Source organism: Microtus oregoni, unplaced genomic scaffold (assembly GCF_018167655.1).
Source record: "Microtus oregoni isolate MIOR12 unplaced genomic scaffold, Mior012 000032F_ref0000030, whole genome shotgun sequence".
Lineage (NCBI taxonomy): Eukaryota > Metazoa > Chordata > Mammalia > Rodentia > Cricetidae > Microtus > Microtus oregoni.
In genome coordinates this window covers 27,147,746-27,168,689 of record NW_024543091.1, presented here as the reverse complement: position 1 = coordinate 27,168,689, position 20,944 = coordinate 27,147,746, and the positions used below count along the sequence as shown (strand labels likewise).

At 46.1% G+C, this 20,944-nt stretch overlaps 1 protein-coding gene across 2 annotated transcripts in view; it reads right to left on the bottom strand.

The window, feature by feature from the left end:
• The window catches only part of LOC121466073 (thrombospondin type-1 domain-containing protein 4), a 182,728-nt gene that overhangs the window by 103,527 nt on the left and 58,257 nt on the right, over positions 1-20,944 (bottom strand). The window lies entirely within an intron of this gene.

The following is a 20,944-nucleotide window of genomic DNA, read 5'->3' as shown; positions in this document are numbered from 1 at the left end:
AAGTAAAGATGTGTGGATTAAAGGGGGTTAATGCATTACTCACTACACTGTGTGTAGTGTGTGGTACACTAAGTGTCACACCTCAGCTTCCACATTGAGACTGAGTTTTCTTTCTTTTCTCTTAAATTTTATTTTATTTTGAGGAAGGAGGTTGCAAGAGCAGAGGGTGGATACAAAGGGAGGAGGAAATGAGTGGGATGGAGATGTATGATATGAAAGACACAAAGAATCAATACATAAAAAGGTTTAAAAAAAATGGAGTTCTTGTTTTAGTTCCTCACCCCTCTCCAATTCCCTAATCTGAAGAAAGATGTCCCTGCAGTGGGCCTGCACCTTGCGAGTCTTTCTCTAGATCTGGGGCTGTCTACCCAAGAACTTTCCCAACATGCCATGCACCTGCAGGTGATAGCTGTAGAAGGACAGCCCTGGAGGATAATCATAGGCCTCCCGCGAGGCTTAAGAGGACAGGCAAAGATGGTAAGGCAGCTTGTTCAGAACTGGCATGGGGAAGGAGCTATGGGAGCGCATGTGGGTTTGCCTATGTTCCAGAGGTTCCCGGTGACAGGGCTCAGCTCACTGGGAATCTGGCTGCTTTATCCCACACAAGGTGCACACACATCTGCACCAACAGAAGGGCTGGCCTTTTTGTAGTCTCCGGAAACCCCACTTCCATTCACACATGGTTCTCAGGGGGAGGGGGGTTTGCAGCCAGTTCCAGAAGAGTCGTGATCACAGCGATTGATCTGCATTTTGATAATGTTCTGGGATAATGTGAACAAGGCTTCCGGAGATCTCTTTTTAAAAATTACTTCTGTTATTTTTTTTTATTATGTATACAGTGTTCTGCCTAATGTACAGGTCTCATTACAGATGATTTATGAGACACCATGTGGTTGCTGGGAATTGAACTTAGGACTGTTGGAAGAGCAGCCAGCGCTCTTAACTGATAAGCCTTATCTTTCCAGCCCCACTTCTGTTATTTTTTAAAGATTATATAATCTTCCCTTTCAGAGAAATTTCTTATAACTTGGTTTTTTAAATATGGATGTGTGTGCATGTTTGTGCATGCAGGTTCATGTGCACACAGGTGGGTGTGTAAGCGGAGCTCAGGGGTTGATGCTGGGTATCTTCCTTTATCATTCTCTGAATTGCTTTTATTTTAAATTAATTTTTATTTTATGTACATAGATGTTTTGCCTGCATGTACGTCTGTGGACCATTGTGTGCAGTGCTAACAGTGGCTGGAAGAGAATGCCAATCCCCTGGAACTGGAGTTACAGATGGTTGTGAGCCACATGTGGGTGCTGGGAATTGAACCAGGATCCTCCAGAAGAGCAGCCAGTGCTCTTAACCACTAAATCATCTCTCCAGCCCCTTTGCCTTATTTGCTGAGACAGGCTCTCTCTGTATTCGGAGCTCTGCAGTTGGCTAGAGTGGCTGGCAGCAAGTGCCCAGGGACCCTCCTGTTTCTGTCTCCCCAGTGCTGGGGTTACAGACACACACCACCGTGACTGGCTTTGATGTCAGAGCTGAGGATCTGAACTGGCAGGCACTTTGTCAATGAAGATATCTCCCTAGTCTTCCTTTCTATTTTTTTTAATGTAGTTTTGAATGTGCATTTCATGATTTGTCTTGGAGGCCAGCTATGATAAAATTTCCAAAGAGAGGGCAGAGACCATGTTTAGAAACAGCAAGGTGTGTGGGTGGGTGGGTGGGGTCATCAGAGGGAGCCTGTAGCTCAGGCATGCCTGATCACAGGCTTAGACGAACTAGGTGGAAAGCCTGCCAGCAGAGATCCAAGCATCTCTTGGAAAACTGGGTGGTAGGAAGCCTCGGGAACACTCAGCGTGTTCTCAAAATCTCACATACATCCTTTCATATCTCTCAAGAATCTGCTACTCTCCCGGCTTGTACTAAAGAGAAGGTTTTATGTCAAAGCTCACAAAAGGGAGGTAATTGTGAGGTGGAAGGAAGGGCCTTATGTTTCTGCAGCCCAGGCGCCTTCTCTGCTGGACAATGGAAATTCCTTTTTCCCCGGGAAGAATCAAGCCAGGTTGCTGGTTGCATAAGGGGCACACATACTTGCTTATATTTCTTGGGCTGTTTTCCAGTTCTCCCTAAGACCCTTCCACAAGGGGGTCAACTCCCACCCCAAGGCCTCTCCTTACACAGGAACTGACTGTGTTGTAACAGCCTCTTTTTCTATAGCTTCCCTATCTTCCAACTCCGGAAAAAATCTCTGTGGTGCCCGTCACTCCAGTGGAGGGTCATGTATCACACCCCTTCCTCCTATGGGAACTACATCGGTCCCAAAGTTCTCACTGAAGTAGCGGTTACTTTTCTTATTTGTCTTTCTGGCAATGGAAACTGCCAGTTACTAGTTATGACTTCAGGAAAAACACTAGGTTCCTTGGGCGATGCTGTGGCCCAACCAAGAGGTTGCTCTTTGAGCTCTGATGACTATGGAACTAAAGATAATTGCTCCTTATTCTTTTTTTCTAAGCATACACATATCCAAAATGAACATTTATTTCACCAAGGAAATAAAGACATTACACTTCATGCTTTCTCAGAAGGAAGAACTTTGGCTGAAATATTTAAACATGAAGGCTCCTTTACACGTCTTTCAAAGGATGGCTAGGAACAAGGTTATCTGTCAGATCAATGTGTTCCATAACAATCCTTCAGGTGGTAGCCAGATGAATAATGCGCACGCTGGCAGGATACGTCCTCTCTTATACAACTCCAGCCCAAGAGGTAGGGTAATGGCAGACACGATGCCTGCACGCGCTTCCCAGTGACCACACCAAGGATACAAACTTGGGACAGCAAATATCTGGGCTCTGTAAACCAGTTGGATAAACACTGATCTTTTGCTTTCTTTGATAGAACCTTGAAATTCTTAATTTTCACCAGTCCCTTCCTGAAAATCCTAACCATATTTATGAGCGTTTAAATCATGCCCCCAGATGTGGACACATCAGCACGGCAAAGCCTCACGGTTCGAGGTAATCTATTCTGCATGTGGACGTGAAATTCATCTTCCCGAGGTGCCGCTGTCATCATATCATTCCTTGGGCTCAAAAGGCTTCCTGATGTCACCTGTCACGTAAACAAGACGATCATTTCCTCCTAGCCATTACGTATATACTTAAGTCCCCGATTCCAGGTGGGGAGAGGCTAATGCCCAAGGCTGCAGCAGCTTCAGGACTATTGGATCCCAGGTGTGGATAACTCTGCAAATGCCGTGGTTTTGGGAAGGATCCATTGTCTTTACGCTTTGACAGCAAATGCTCTGGTAAGACATACTAACTAGGGGCAGTAACTCAGAAGTGTATAGTCTAAATTTTCTGAGTTAGTTTTCTGACATAACGGGCCTCTTCGCTTATGAAAAGCATCAGCATGTGGGAGGAACTCAATATTATTATGCTTTATTTAAAGTCAAGTGAAAGCAAGCATAGCAAGTTCAAAGAAATACAAACAAATCCTATCCATTCCTACCTTAAACAACGGCTGCCCTGGAACAGCTAAAGCATACTTTAAAGACTGGAGTGCTGGGAATGCAGAAGGACAGGAAGAAAAGCATTCCTCCTGGAGAGCTAAGCCAATTGAAACAAATGCCAGGAGAAGAGACAAAGATTCAGTCCTGACAAGTGAATGTCTGGCCATATTGAGCTCTGTTCGTGAGGCGGCTTTCACTCGAGGGAGGTCAAGGAGTGCTCAAGAGCACCCAGCAAAACAAAAGAGGGGACAGAGATTTTACTGGAGATCTACCAGGATGAAACTATTCACTATAGATTTAGTAGAGGAGGGCCGAGTATCTTGGCTGAGGTCATAACCAAGAGCCCTGATCTGAATCCCAAGCGCATGAGCAGTGGAGAAAAAAGGTGGAACGAAGAGGCAAGGCCAGTGGAGGGATGAGAACAGCAAGATGGTGGTGAACGGACAGGAGCCAGCCTGGTGCCAGAAGGCACGCAGCCTAGGCAGCCCGGGCTTGGGTTAAAGGTCAGGAGTCACCTCATCATCACCAGGCCTCCGTAAGTTCAGCAGGAAGCACCAGGCTTTGAGCTCCATCTTCCCAGCTGCCACAAGTGCTGCATGCAGCCCTACATGGAAAGCTTTCAAAACACTTTTGCCATTGCAACGAAAGACTCTGATGCAGCACCCCTACCCCACACTCCAGTGTGAATCCACAGACTGGGCCTTCAAGTTCCTTTGGATGGGTTCTATTTCATCTGGTAGCTCACTCTGCTCAGGCTACCAGAATGCTCTTTGATCAGAAAGAGTCTAAAACCTTTGAACATTTGGGTTAATGTGTATTACCCAGCAACAGAAGAACCCCACACCACCATGTGGACCTTTCAGGGTCTGTGATTCATATATAGCTGAAGGCTGCAAAGAAATCATCCTATCATTTTAATTTGTTCAACTTGCTATTTTTTTTTTAAATACTCAGTTCCTTTAAGATAAAGAAACATGTAGGAAACATGTAGAGATTCTGAGCATGGGAAGGCCATAGCCTAGAGCTAAAAAAAAAAAAGGCTGCAGGAGACTATGGGTCTCAAGCTGCCAGCACAGCTATAGGTTTTGTGAGTTGGGAGATGGCTCCAGTGGTAAAATGCATGAGAGTAATGAGTGGTAAGCATGAGAGAGGATCCACGTCTGGAGGCCCTGCATCCACTTGAAGGTAAAGCCAAATGTGGTGGTGGTATGTTCCTTTAATCCCTGTACTGGGCAGGTAGATGGGATGACTCCCAGAGCCAGCTGGCCAACCAGTCTATTGAATCAGTATACTCCAGGTTCAATGAGAGACCTTGTTTTATAAAGTAAGAGGAAGGTGACCAAGGAAGGCACATGACATTGACCTGTGGCCTCCACAGGCATATTCATTATACATGCACTACAAATACACACACACATGTATGTATATATATACTAAACACACACATTATACAATACTACATGCAAACTACACACACACACATACACACACACACACACACAAGACACTGAGTTTTCACCCTGTTACAAGCTGAGATGTCAAGGACAAAGAAAGAATGGTATTGGACTTTGATTTCACTGGCAATGAATATCAAATTTGGAGCCTGCAGAGTGTTGGTGTCTTTGTGGAAGGGTGGCGGTCTCTGCTCTATGTAAACCCCTCCAAAGTGGATAGAAACAAAAATAAAATGAATTTGAACTAAAATATAGCTATTATTTTTTTTTAGAAACTGCAACTAAAATTTCATTTCAGGAGATTTTCACAACATAGAGAAGAATTACCTTTGTGTGAGAGAAGAAGGGACGGCTTATCACGGTAACCCTCAGGCTAATCAGCATCCTCTCTGGGTCAGAATGCCAGAGCCCCAGTGTCTCAAAGTGGAAGGAAAAGTAGAGAACATCCGGTCCAGCTAAGGTCCATCAGACTTGGGGACCAGACTAATTCTGATGCTCTTCGCTGGGATCCCAGCAGGCTACCAGTGTGAATCTAACACCTTAAAGATGCCTGCTAAGTGGGAAAAGTCACTGGCTTTCAACTTACTCCAAGGTTCTACTTCAATGTATTTAAAGCATATTTTTAAAACAGTACTAATAATTGAATAGTAACTTTCAAAATGTTACTGGGGATTAACTATGCTAGATATGTATTCTACCACTGACTCATATCCCCAGCTTTATATACTAATGTTTTCTTTTTGAAAATGATATTTTGTTGTCTTCAAGAATTTTGTATAATATATCTTGTTCATATTCAATGCTACTTCCAACTTCCCAACACTATGGGCAGAGACAGGCAGATCCTATACAAACAGTGAGCTTCCAGTTTAATGACAGACCCTGGCTGAAGGTAATAAGGCAGAGAATCACCTGACATCCTGAAGCAGACACGGATACCCCTAAACCACTATACTCTCATCACCAGACCCCATGCCCCATCACCACCCCACACCCTGTCACCACACCCCCATACCCTATCACCATACTCCACACCCCATCATCACACCCCACATCCCATCATCATATACACACATCCCCACACACCACACCCCATCACCACACCCCTACACTCTATCACCACACCCCACATCCCCACACCCACACTCCACATCCCCACACCCACACCACCACTACACCCCATACCCCTACACCACGCTCCCACACCCCATCACCCCCACCCTATGATCACATTTCCACACCCAATCACCATATCCCCATCACTACACCACTACAACCCATTACCACACCCCACATCAACCATCACCCCCACCCCACATCATCACACCACCACACAAGGGAACCAGGGATGAGAACAGCCAGCCTCATCCTTTAAATCACAGCTATGCAAAGCTTTTCTTTGGGTATATGCTTATGTGGCATGCATATGTGTACATGTTTATGTGTGTGCATGTTTGCATGTGGGTGCAGGCCAGAGGCTGTCATCAGCTGTCTTTATCACTCTCCACTTTATTTTCTGAGACAGGGTCATAATTAACCTGGAACTGGTTGGTCAATGAGGGGTCCGTTTGTCTTCATCCCTAGACCCTCATATGGGGTTACAGACACATACAGCCATATTCATGGATCTGGGGATTTGAACTCAGGTCCTTAAGTTGGAGTGACAAACACTTTACTGACTGAGTCATCTCCCCAACTTTTCTCTTGTTTTACAACTTCATTCAACAGTAAGATGTTTAACATATTGAAAGCCTGGCATGATCACCTGTCCATTACAACTAATTCTCTTGAGAAAAGAACATGCAGGATTTGACTCTGCCTTCCTCTCAGAACTAGCACACATTAGGTGGTAATAATTCTTGAATCAAGTACAATTCTTAAGGCTACAACTTAACTTCCACCCAGTTCACAGAATGTCTTATTTCAAGAATAAAGAGATATGAGTTTAGATCATTGTGGGACTGAATTTACTGCATTTAGATTTGTGTTGCAAATGGGCAATAAAATAATAATAATAGATAATCGAAATATAAAGGAACAGTGGGAGTTGGACAGGGATGGGCTAAGTGTAATTGCTCTTCTACTGACATTTCATCATCTTTGCAGGAGCCTACGAGGCAACAATTATTTTTCCCTATTTCACTTGTAGTTAAAGAACCAAACTAGAGTTCCCAGCACCAGTAACAGGTGGCTCCCCACTGCCTGCAACTCCAGCCTCAGGGGATCCAACGCCCTCTTCTGGCCTCTATGGCACCTATACTCAGTAGCATATGTCCACACCACCCCTGCCCCTCATATATACATAATTAAAAATGAAAACTTAAAATATTTAAAATAGGTATCTATTTCATAGGTTTTCAAGAACCAAATGTGAAAATTCATCAAGTGCCAACATTTAAAACATTCAAATATAAACCCCCAGTAAACATGAATACCCTCATTGTTAGGGATGTGATTGTTACACTGCCCGTATCTCTAGCTCAACACCATTGCTCTGTACCAATCAGGGAAAGAATAGATGTAATAATTCTGTGCAACCTCTGCACAGCATGGTTTCTGAAGGCCCTTCTTTGCTGAGAACTTCATTCTTGCGTGTAATGTGTTTTGATCAAGTCCTCCCCATAACTTCCCCTCCAATTCCTTCCCCATCTCCCCAATCCTTCCCTCCCACTTAGTGCTGCCAGTATGTGCATGGGCACAGGAGCATCTGCTGGAGCCGGGCAGCACTGCAGGGCCACACCCCTGAAGGAAACCGACTATCCTCATCCCAACAGCCATCAGATGCCCACAGCCATCAGTTGCCAGCAGCTCCTCGGCTAGGGGTGATCTTCCCGGCCACCTTCTCCTTCCATTATGGGTGTTTTCTGGCTTCATCCTGCATGACGTCACAGGCCCTATCAGTTCATATGTGCAACTGCCCCGTATGTCTGAAAAACAGCTTTAGTACAGTATCCTGCCTCTGGTTTTCATAACCCCTCTCCTTCTCTTCCTCTGAGCCATAAATGGAGGGACATGATGGAGATGCCCCACTGACTTGCTATTTATTAAACCATTTGATAACTAGGCCATGTTTTCCAACCAAGCAACCATGGGTTTCCTACAGAGAAAGACTGAAGAGAAAATACATTCAATTCTTTTGCTTTCTAGTAGAGCATGGTTGTGAACTGATCCATTTTTTTATTCTTTTGTTAATTTATTTATTAAGGATTTCTGCCTCCTCCCTGCCACCGCCTCCCATTTTCCTCCCCTTCCCCCAATCAAGTCTCCCTCCCTCGTCAGCCCAAAGAGCAATCAGGGTTCCCTGCCCTGTGGGAAGTCCAAGGACCACCCACCTCCATCCAGGTCTAGTAAGGTGAGCATCCAAACTGCCTAGGCTCCCACAAAGCCAGTATGTGCAGTAGGATCAAAAACCCATTGCCATTGTTCTTGCGTTCTCAGTAGTCCTCATTGTCTGAACCCAAAGAAAAACATATAGGCATCCTCCTGAATATTAACCTTCATCAGTTGATGAAAGGAGAGAGAGACAGAGACCCACATTGGAGCACCAGACAGAAATCTCAAGGTCCAAATCAGGAGCAGAAGGAGAAAGAGCACGACCAAGGAACTCAGGACCGCGCGGGGTGCACCCACACACTGAGACAATGGGGATGTTCTATTGGGAACTCACCAAGGCCAGCTGGCGTGGGTCTGAAAAAGCATGGGATAAAACCGGACTCACTGAACATAGCGAACTGATCCATTTTTAATCTCACAGACAACCGAGTTGTTATCTTCAAGACTATCTTCTCTCATGATTACTTTTCCAAAATAGATTTTCATTTTCCAAGATGCCTCAGACAAAGTGTTTGTGTGTGTGTGTGTGTGCGTGTGTGTGTGTGTGTGTGTGTCCGTCCCCATATTCCCACCCAATAAAACTCCTACTTGGCAGAGAATGTTGTTAGCTTCCATGAAAGAGTTCTTTTGTCTGCTTCTATCTAAGAAGCTTTTTCATTACAAGCCTGGAAGTCAAGGTAAGTGCGGTGTGGAGTCAAGGACCCCTTGGCTCTTCTCCCATGTCCAAATTATCTCCCAGGAAAATGCGGTCCTCTGTGCTGCAGTCAGCTAACAAGAGTGACAGCTCAGAGAGCTTCAAGCCTGGCCTTAATTAATGGACTGTGCACAAAGGTGATCGGAGCACAGTTTCTGTAAAGAGAGGCTTTAAATAGCACCGAATGCCTGTGAGCACAAGGCCATGCCATGGCAGGAAGTATCTGACCATCTTAATGGGATCGGGCTTTTGTGCACAAACAATGGTGAGCAAACCACAGCCCGGCAGAGAGCCATTAGGATGGTTTTCATTTGTGGTGGTGCGGAGAGGCCCTTAAAGAGCCACTAATCAGAAAAGAGAAAAAAGAATGGAGGGATTCAAGCGCAGTAAGGTGGGGTGTCCTCATGAGAGACCCCACATAGGTGATGGTCCAGCTTACATGGGGTGGGCACTCCCTTCCACCCCGCTGTTGCCTGAGCATGGCAGTTAGCGTTCTACTTCGAGATGCTTCTGACCTCTGAAGTGAATTTTACTCTCTTGTTCTAACATCTTTTTTTCTTCCACTTGCGCCTTTTATACTGTCAGTGAGACTGTTTCTGAGTTCCCTCTCCAACCAGGGTCCTTGGTCTCAGCAGAACCCCTTCCAAATCACATGAGGATTTAAGAATGTCCAGAGACTTAAGAGATGGCTTATTGGACCACATACCTGCCACACAAGCCCAAAGACCTGAGTTCAGATCCCCAGCACCCACATAAAAAGCCAGGCATGGCCACACTTATCTGTAATCCTAGCACAGGAGAGGTAGAGATGGGAGGAGCCCTGAAGCTCACTGGCCATTCAGTTTAGCCAGTTAGTGAGATCCTGGCTCAGAGAGAAACCATGCCTCAAAAAGACATCTGGAAGTGATTGAGGAAGACATGTGATGTTGACCTTTGGCCCCACATGAATGAACATATCACATACAACACACACACTCTCACACACATTCACATACACATACATATGCTCACACACACTCACACACATTCAAATACTCTTACACACATATTCATATATACACTCATGCACATACATACACTCAACTACACACACCCACACACATTCAAGCACACACTCACACACATTCACATACATACACTCAAACATATTCTCACACACACTCAAACACATTCACATATACTCTTAATACATGCATCCACATTACATACACATACACCCAAGCACACTCACATGCTCTGCTCTCAAGGGACACTGGCAACTCATCTTCATCACTGCTGCGGCTTTCATGGGCTGAGCATCCTGGGTGTCCTTCAAGGTGCTTCACACCTCCCATTCAGTGCTCTTCACGGCCCAGTGAGGCAGTTCCTCTGGGTCCTTCTTTGACAGTTGACAAAACTTAGTTTTGCACAGAAGAGCCAAGGGGGGACTTTCCCAAGCGAGGGAGCAGGTATGCAGCACAGCCAGGACCGGAGTGGGGTTATGAGCCCGGTCTCATGCTCCCACCCATCATGCTTCTCGGAGTCTCCTCTCAGCCGCTTACTGCACAGTCCAGCAGAGGGGAAGACACACCAGTACAGACGCATCACTTGTTAGACACCCCATTGGGAAACTGCAGTGCACAATAATCATAAAGCTATACGGCCGAGGACTTAGAACTCGCCCCATCGAAAGCAGTACTGCTGCAGATGCCACACACTCTCACTTAAATGTGGAAATTAAGATTAATCTCAGGGGATGAAAGAAGAGAAGAGTGGCTACCAGAGGCTGAATGGGGAGGACTATGGAGAAAGGGAGATAGGAAGGAAGGTGGATCGTATACACACAAATGCAGTTGCATGGGAGGGACAATTTCTTTTTTAATAAGACATCATCATCATCAATATTTGGTTTTTCAAGACAGGGTTTCTCTGTGTAGCTCTGGAGCCTGTAGTTGCGAATTCACAGAGATCCGCCTGCCTCTGCCTCTCAAGTGCTAGAATTAATGGCGTGTGCCACCACTGCCTGGCACATGACTTTATTTTTAATCATGTATCTGTTTTTCTGCATGTAGTTTGTGCATATGAGTGAGATGCCTGCAGAGGTCAGAAGTGGGCAGCCCTGGAGTTGGAGTTACAGGTAGTAATGAGCCCTCCAGTGTGTATGTATGCATGTGTTTGTGCCTGAAGTCATTGTCAGGTGTAGTCTTAGGTTGTTCTTCGTCTCACTGCACTTGGAGTTCACTGATCTGGCTAGTCTGACTGGAGAGTGAGCCCCAAGTATTTGTCCATTTCCCCCCAACTCCCACCCTCAAGTGCCAGGTTTACAGACGCTATCTTGCTTGGCTTTTAAGTAGGATTTGAACCCAGGTCCTCATGCTTGCCCAGTGGGCACTTTACCAACTGAGCCATCGCCTCGGGCCATTTGTCCTTTATGTCTGTCTTCTTTTATGTTCTCTTTTCTTTCCTGTCCCAACTTCACTTTCAAATGAAGGGCAAGTTGCCAAGTAAGATGTCAAACTGTGGAGACCTGAGGAAAACAACCATTGCACAATACAACTGCCTCACACACAGCCGGCTGTTCGTGGGCTTGTGGCAGGGAGAGGCTCAGACAAGAGCAGAAAGAACCCTGACTTCAGCTTCCCCTCACTCACGAACTAGCCTTCATCATCTGCCTCTGCGTCACCAGGAAAAAAAAAAATCTCATGTGGAAGCTGCTTGAGAAGTTGTCTTGCTAGTGTAAATAAACAGGGTCCAGCAGGAGAGAAAGTCATCAGGACCAGGCAACGCTTCCCAACCACGCCTAATACTTGCCAGGAAAACCAAACTTTGTATTTAAAACATAACATGGGGAAAAAAGTGCATCATTTTCATCCAAAACACATAAACCATGGACAGGGAAGTCCATTTGACCAACACTCAGAGTTGCTTGAAAGCAAACATGCATTCAGAATCCGGCATGGGGAGCCAATCAGCTAATCACCACTCTCTGGTCATGGGAACCACAGCTAACGATTCCAGCATGCTGGGGGACCACAGAAGAGCCTACAGATCTGTTCTGACCACATGGTATTTGGATTTTAGCATGTTGGTGGCAGAAAACCTCAGGAAATGGACAAGCCACCTGGACAAAGGTCATTTGCGTGGCAGAGAAAGGTAGATATCCTAGGAAGGATGACTAATGGCCACGACCAAGCAATGCCAACAGAGGCAGGAAGGGAAGGCAGACGTTCAGAAACCATTTCCATGGAACACAGAACAGGACTTTTCCATCTCTGGATGTCAGAGCCCAAGAATAACTACTGGTAGTAGCTGACGTCCCTTGAGCCACGACCTCTGGCCTCCGTGTTTGGCATGGGTTATCTTACTGAATTCTTTGTCTCCTCGGAAGTAGGTCTGATGACTTCTCACTTGATAGACGGGAAAACTGAGGCCCAGTGAGGTCAAGTCATTCATTTCCCTAAGCCATTTCAGTTAATTAGACACAAATACAGAAACTAAATGCACCATCTCCCTGTGACAGCAGAAATAACAGTGTGAAATGGTCACACATTTTGTAGCTTGGGGCCCTGGGTGCTGTGATTGGAAACCTAGAAACCAGAATGCTAAAGCATCTTATTTGCTTGGTTTCTCTCATTAGCATGAACCTTACATATCAAAGGTAGACAGCGGGCTGTCACAAGATGCCCAAGACTATTCTCCTTCTCTCTCTCTCTCTCTCTCTCTCTCTCTCTCTCTCTCTCTCTCTGTGTGTGTGTGTGTGTGTGTGTGTGCATGGATGCATGTGCATGTGTCAGGCACACTTGTGGAGGGAAGATGGCGATCTTGAATGTCTCAGATCTTGTTGAGACAGGGTCTCTCCTTGGCCTGGAACTTGCTGATTGCACTAGGCTTGCCAGCAAGCCCCAGGGATCCACCCGTCTGCACTTCTCTTGAGTTGGGTTTACAAGCGCACATCACTGCACCGAGATTTTCAACATGGAGATTGAGCTCAGGTTCTCTGCCTTACACAGCAAGCTCTTCACTGACTAAGCTGCTGCCCTCCACTGATACTCTGAAGCCTTTCCTAATTCCCAGCTAACTAGAACCACGGGAACCAAGAAGGGCTGACTGCTACACCGCTCCCTCTGGCCCTATCTCTGCCTGTTTTTCTTCCCAGAGCTTCCAAGCCTCAGTCCCTAAGACCCTTTTTTCCCCTTAAGAAACTCTCTTCTCACAGCCTGGTTGTTCTTTGCTTCCTGCTGCTGTTATAAACACCATGATGAAAAACAACCTGGGGAGAAAAGGGTTTATTTCATCTTAGAGGCTCCACTTCACTATCGAGGGAAGTTGGAGCAGGAGCTCAAGATGGCAGGAACCTGGAGGTAGAAACTGAAACAGCAACCACAGAGGAGTGCTGTCTCCCAGCCTAGGGATGGTACTGCCCACAGTGGGCTGGGCCATCCTACACCAATTAACAATAGTGAGAAATGCCCCATGGACATGTCCGCAGGCCAACAGGATGAAGGCAATTTCTCAGGTGAGTTTCCCCGTTCCAGGTGACTCTAGGTTTGTGTTAAGTCAACAGCTGGAGCTAAGTGCCACACTGTATATGGGGTGTCACCCAGAAGTCACCACAGCTCTTCTTTCCCTGATACCCTAGAATTAAAACTAGAGCACAGGCCTCCTTCATCCCTGAGTTCTACCAGTCACTAAGCTAGGCCATGCAAAGAGACACAGGCATTTGGTAAGGCTGTTTGTCGCTCTTTCTTTCCCTTCCCTTTCTGACTCCCAAGCTCAGGGAGGCCATGCAGTCAACCTCCTTCTCCCAAAGGTCTTTCTCTGCCTTGAATATATGCTAGAACCATCTTGGCAGGGGGAGCTTTGAAGGTGATGGGTACTCAACTCTTGGTCCCAAGATAGCCTTACTCGGCCCCGTGCACGCCTGCCCATGGTGACCAGTTCAGTGTTCTTCGGGACACCATGTTGTATGCCCACTGCTCTGGCCATCAGACGCTTCCCCTTCTGCCAGGAGCTCCTTATGCAAGCCTATCCGGTGCAGTAGCTCTTCACTGGAGGAAGTCTGCTCACCCCAGGCTACATTTGGAAGTGTCTAGAGATAATTTTGATCCTACAACCGGCAGCAAGTGAGGATATGCTATCGGCATCTGGTGGACAGTGGCTGTGGGTGAAGGTAGAGGCTGCAGATGCTGCTGAGCATCCTCCAATGCACAGGGCTGCTCTGTGGCAAAGGATGGTTTACTATTGAGAAGTCACTGTCAGCAACGGAGACGCGCATTCATGAGTTCCAATTGCCCAGGGGATCCGAGGGCCCTGCTTAGGGGCCTTAGTCTTTGTGAGGCTCTTTCTTGCCTGGGTATCCTAGGCTGATGCTACCGTTCTTTTTTTTCCCCTCTTGGGCATGCAGAGCAAGGCACACACCATGGAGCTGCATTCCCAACCTCCTGTGGCTATTCCCTAAACAATGCAGTAGAAGCCAATTGGCCATGTCCTATGGCCTCCACACTTGAGAGGGTGGGGTGAAGCAGCTCTCCGACTTCAGACCAGGGACCCCAACTTCACATTCTCCCGCGCAGCCATGCTCAGAGTGCTCACACCTCTTTAATCACACAAAGAAAGTTCTCAGGGAAAGCATGACAAGAAACAAGAACCCTGAAATTGTGGGTAAAATATAAACAAATGTTTTGGCTGATGGAGCGCACATTTTTTAATCACACAGCGTGTTTTCAGAGTGCACTGAGCTCTGCCTAGAATGGCTCAAATTAAAGATCAAAGGCGGTGCCGTGACAAGACAGAGTGGTGCTCCCGGCCGACTTAGCATGCCTGCTTCCCCTCCCGCAAACAGCCATGTGGTCGTCCGTTTCCCTGCGAAGGGTTCGTCTGAAGCCCCCATCAGGATAGTGAGAACTGATTAAAGGGTGACTTATTTATTTATTTACTTTTGGTCTGTTTAGTTTCTGTTTTATGGTGTATGTGTGTGGGGGGTGCTTCAGAGTACAGTTAGATAGCAACACATTTAAATAAGAGGACAATTGTGATAGAAATGGAGCCAGCTTTCAAAGGCATATACGCCTGGAGCCTGCAGAGTGGAAACTATCCAGACGTTCAAACTTACAGCAGGAGATAGATACTGGCCAAGGGTGGACAGAGGCCGTGGATGAGTACATGGGGGACCTGGCCACATGTGCAAAGGTGCCTCCCTAGATCCTAAGGCCCAGATGCTCCTACTCTGTTGTGTGGGCAAAGCACAGAGGAAATAAGGCAGCAGGTACCCAGGCTGTGGTCAGCACATCTGAAGGGTGCGCTGGTTGCTGCGGGTAACACGGATTTGATCTGGATGGGACAGGGCACATGAAAAGCAAAGAGAAGCTTACAGAGAGGATGAAAACTGGGGGTTTGGGATATGGAGTGTGGGGGAAGAAAGCATGTCAATCAATACCACAAGGGAATAATTGGGGGTATATCTATGAATCATGCTACGCTTCATGTCCCCAGCTCTGAGTCAGTCAAACTATCCAGACGAACATGGTTAGAGGAGGTGAACAGGACACAATATGATCCCAGCACCCAGAAGCGGAGGTAGGAAAATCCAAGGTCATCCTTAAATACATTGTCAGTTTGAGACCAGGCAGACCTACATGAGACCCTGCCTCAAAAACAGTGGGGGGAGATAGCTCAGCAGTTAAAACATTTACCACGGAAGCGTGAAGACAGGGTTTGGACTTGCTGCAGCAGGTACCAAAGGGCCTTGCTTTTCTTCTCAATTGAATGCTAAGAACAGCCTCCTGCTCACTAGAGAACTCAGTAAACATGAGCAGAATGGCTAGCAGCCCATCCATATCTCCATCACTGTGGCCCCCTCCTCATTCCTAGGGAGGCCCCTCTCATGCCCTAGCAGGACAAGCAGCTCACGGGGTCAATGTGGGGGTCCCCCACAACTGTAGGAACACGGGGCCAACTCTGTTTTCTCATGAGCGACTGTCCTAGTTAGGCCAGCTATTGCTGCAATGAAACATCATGACCAAAGCAAGTTTGGGAGGAAGGGGTTTATTTGGTTTACATATTGTAGTCCATCACTGAAAGAAGTCAGAACAGGAACTCAAGGGCTGGAATCTGGAGGCTTCTTAGCTATCGCATAACCTAGGCTAAGTTAGTTTTTTGATCTCAGGCATTCTCATATTTACGACGGGGATGAAAACTCACAGGGCTGTTACACAGTATTAAAGGGGCCACAGTCACACAACTACCCAGGTTAGAATGTGGGGCGCTGAAAGACCAAGTGAATATCTGTCTGGTTAGCTATGTGTGGTCCCCTCTAAAATACTGTCTCCCTGAGGGTGCAGAATGCCTGTGGTTCCTGCTTGTCTTCCATTTCATAGTCAAAACCAAAATTCTACCTAGAACAAGGAGATGAACCTTTGGAAACCCCCAGATACGCCACTCCTCCCCCCCCCCCCCCCCGAAGAAGAGAAAGACACAGATCAACGGGAAAAACCTTTGTTTTGAACCCAAGGCCACTTCCTGCTGGGGCACAGCACACTCCACTGGCAATGCTTTATAATCCTCATTCAGTGGGGACTTCTTTTATGTTAAGAAGATATGTAACATAGCCCTCAATACCATTCCCAGCCAGGCTTCAACAGGTGGTCCTCATAATAGACTTCCTGACTCCTTACAGTTTCCAGCAAGTTCAAGCTCTTCAGGGAGACTGTTATGAGCTCTGCGGTATCTATCTCCTTCTAAAACCTAATCTTCTGGTTTAGTGATAGGCTGCTGTTTGCAGCCGAGAGCACAGAAAGACAGCCTAAGCTTAGAGAAACTTGGATTTTCTTCAAAGAAGTCATTTCTGAAGCACTGGCCCTTGGTGGCCTAGGGATCAAGAAAAGCCAGGGGCAGAGCCGAGAGTCATTGTCACAGTCACAGGTAAAAATGTCCTTGAGTTTCCACTACACAGACCTACAGAAGCTGCCTCTCAGGAACCCTTCGCTGGGACAAGCGGATTCCCTGATGAGACAAGGGACATCTAGGTCCCCCTTCACAGAAACACATATTCTGCCGGCCTAGTAATGGGGTGCTCTCCCTCAGGAGCAGCAGGGACACCAGTTATTATCTCGTAACCTCCAGCTGGGTCTATTTCTTTCCTTCAGTGCTCACCTAAATAAAACGAGAGCTAGAGCCAACAGACAGAAAGCTTGAGCGGACCAATACTCATGAGACACTAGTCACCCAATGCCACAGCTCGCTCTTCTCAAACACCAGATTCAACTACGGAGAAAGAAAGTGGATGGGGCAGATGGCACAGTTGGTGACGGGGTTGCCTTGCGACTCTAAGTGCTGAGGTTTTCCATGGGTGCTGAAGTCATTCCCCAGCAACCACTAAGAAACAAACAGAGAGCCAGGCATGGCGGTATGTAATCCCAGCCCTGGGGAGCTAGAGACAGGAGGTTTTTTGGAGTTCACTAACCAGACAGCATAGCTGAATCACTGCGCACCAAGCCAGCTAGATACTATGTCCCAACAAAGTGGATAGTGACCGAGGAATGATTCTCAAGGCTAACCTCTGACTTCCACACTCATGTGAACACACAAACACACACCTGCATAACATCAACATGAACATATGTGTATGTGCATAGAAAAGATTCCCATTGGTGTGGCTGGGATATAAAGTGCCACTCCTCCTGGTTCATGTGTTGACAGCTTGGTCCTAGGGTAGAAGTGCTCAGATGGGGCCTCTGGAAATGACTGGATCAGGAGGGTTCGGATGTCACCAAGGGAGTCACACATTTACCAATAGATTAGCGAACTATTGGAAGGTTGTGAGCACGCAGACCGTGACATAGAGCACCACCGTTTATGCTTTTGATTGTTCACCCAAACAATAGCATCTCCACTCTTAGAATCAGAGAGTACTATGATGCTGCAGGACATAGCTGCCAAACTCTGAGGTATTTTATATAACCAACAGTTAGAGGATATACAATAAAATGTTCCTCCAAAAAGCAGTGAACAGCATGAAGTATCTAGAAATCAGCTCATGGACAGTGGATACTATCTTTATGTGAAACGGTACAAAAGTCTTGTCATAGGATAAAAAGACCTAAGTTAGGTAGAGAGATTTGCCAAAATTTTAAGGGGGAAAAAAAAAACCACACTGGATTTGCCTATTTCCAATCCTGCTGAGTCCTTCAGACTTCCTTCAGGAAGACCCACCCCTTCTCCAAGTGGAGCCCAGGGACTGTCAATTTGTGCCATCCTACTCCCATGCCCTTCTCCCTCTTAACTCTGTCCTCCTGACTGTGAGCGCCCTGCAGGCAGACACGGAATCTTCCTCATCTTGTACTTCAAGCGTCTTGCTTAGGAATTTAGTTAATGCTCAATTAATTCTCATTGCATACACGGATAAAAGAGACAGATTTATATTTGCACATTCCTGCTTATAGGCTACCAATCAAGATAAACACTGGGCCATTTTCACCTAAGAGTACTGGATATGGCAATGAAAATAAGTAAAATAGAGACCTCGGAGGATTAGAGACTTCACAGAACCCTGAGTCGTCTCTAGTTCCTAATGCCATCCTGAACCTTCCTGTCGTCCCCTCATTTGGTTGTGGTGTTTCAAACAGCTACCATCGTTTCTTTTATCTCTACACAGTTACTTCCTACTCCCTCCTCTCCCATCTCTACACTGTACTTCCTACTTCCCCTAAGATGATCTTTCCTATTGAGCTCACCTATGAGGGGATTTTCACTCTGAAGACTCCCTTGAATAGACTGAGTCATCGAAGGTATTCACTGGCCACGAGAAAAGGGTTCTCACTCGGGCAACCCAGAAACAATGTAAAAAGAAAATTTGCCTGAACCCCACTACAGTATACATAGAATACAAGTAACACACACACACACACACACACACACACACACACACACACACACTACTGTGGTGGCAGATACTTTGGTGTGATACTGCGATCCCCTAAAGGACTGAAGTCAGAGATTCACAGCTAAATGTGAATACCCAGGACCTGTCACTGGTGACAGGAAGCTGGTTTGCTCAGATCCCAGGGCAGCCAACATTCAGTGACTGCTTGGTGGAAGGGTAAGCCCTGGCACTTTGCCTCGCTGTCACTGGGACCCTCTGAAAGGCCACCTTGGCTCTTGAACTCAGAAGTATCGGCCGAGGTCTCTGTTGTGCCTCCCCATGACTGTCCCCAAAGATGCTCAAATATATGCAATGTCAAAGTCTGTTTCCTGAGGGACCCAATCAATGACACCTGTCTGGCCTGCAAATATTTCACCATTATAGAATTTTATTTTCTGCTTATTTATTAAATACCTAGAATGGAATACAGAGATCTTTCCTTAAAATTTTCAAAGTACCGAGGCAAAATAAATATTGGCCAGTTCTCATGTCTGTCTTCCAAAATATCCCTGATGTTTTCATACGGCTTAGGTCAAGATCCTAGGGCTTACTTAGGGGAAAACATGTAACTGAAATCCCTGGAAAATGGGATTCAAGCAAAACATTTTAAATTACATAGAACTTTCCGTTGGAGGGTCAGGGAGGACTTCCTGGAGGGAAGAATTGGAAGCAGGCAAGTCACGTGTGGTTTTGAATGTGAAGAAACTATTGATTTGGATAAAACAGCTTTTCTCTCTTCAAATAATCCATATAAAGCACAGGGCACGTTGGTCACAGATGCAGTGAATGAGCTGCCAGCCATGGCGCCCCCTGGTGTCACGTTGGTGGCAGCCTTACTTTTCATAGTTCTCTTCTCTCATTGGGTTTTTTCCCCATTTTGTTTTCCTTACAATAATTCTTTCTGATGATCCCAAATTCATTTCCTAAGGCATAGGGTCATTTTATCTTTCTTCCACTTAACATTATTTAGGGACTTGATGACCCAGGCTGTGACAAACAGGCACCCATGTTCTGCCTCCCTGTTCTGGTATAGTTTGGATTGCTCCACCCTACTTTCTTTTTCATTCCAGAATCTTCTCAGTTAGATGCAGGCCCAGCAACCTCACTGCCTCTCAGTTTAATTACACATCTGATCCTGCCCTGAGCTTTTACTTCCACCAACATTTTCCTACATCCCTAATACTGTGTGATCAAAGACTTCCCTAAAGGTCTAGCTTTTCTTCTGGTCATAATTGAGTTTATGAAGAAAGATGGAGTGGAGAGAGGATCCGGTGGTTAAGAGCAGTTGTTGCTACGGAGAGGACCTGGGTTTAGTCCCCACCACCCACATGGCAATTCATAACTACCTCTAAGTCCAGTTCCTGGGGATCCAATGCCCTCTTCTGACTTCAGCAAAAACACTCATACACATAAGTCAGTTTAAAGACAGATTTTAGAAAGGGCTCCCTTGACGAGTTCTTCATTAGAAGAACTTCCTGAGAATGAACGTCGCTGTTCTGAGGCCCAGATTAAGTACTTGCACACCATTAAAACTGGAAAAAGGATGGAAATAAAATATAGAGTGAACATCTCAAAAAAAGAAGAAGAAAAAGAAGAGGAAGAGGAGGAGGAGGAGGAGAAGAAGAAGAAGGAAAAAAGAAGAGGAAAGAAAGTAAAGATTTAGAACATGTTAGGGAGAAAACGTGACTCCTACCCATAAATAACCCATCAGACCAAATGCCGAGCTGGGGTGAGGTAAGAAGAAAGATGGAATTTGTCTAAAGGGAGTCAACTGGCTTCCAGATTCAGGGACTGATGCCTCCGAGCGACTGTTGCCGGTGGAGACTCCAGCTTGAGAACAGCACACGAGACTGTACCGGCAGTCAACAGTTCACAGCTCTCAAAACCGTCTCCAGTAGGAAAGGCTTAATTAAGCCTGACAGAAACTATCTAGCAGCTTTTATAAGTAATTGCTATTGCCCAAAATAGGACTGACTCATAATTTGCATGATTTCAGAAATGATGAATCAATAAAAGTGTTTATAGAAATAGCCTTTTGATTAATTCCTTCAGACTAAAATCTG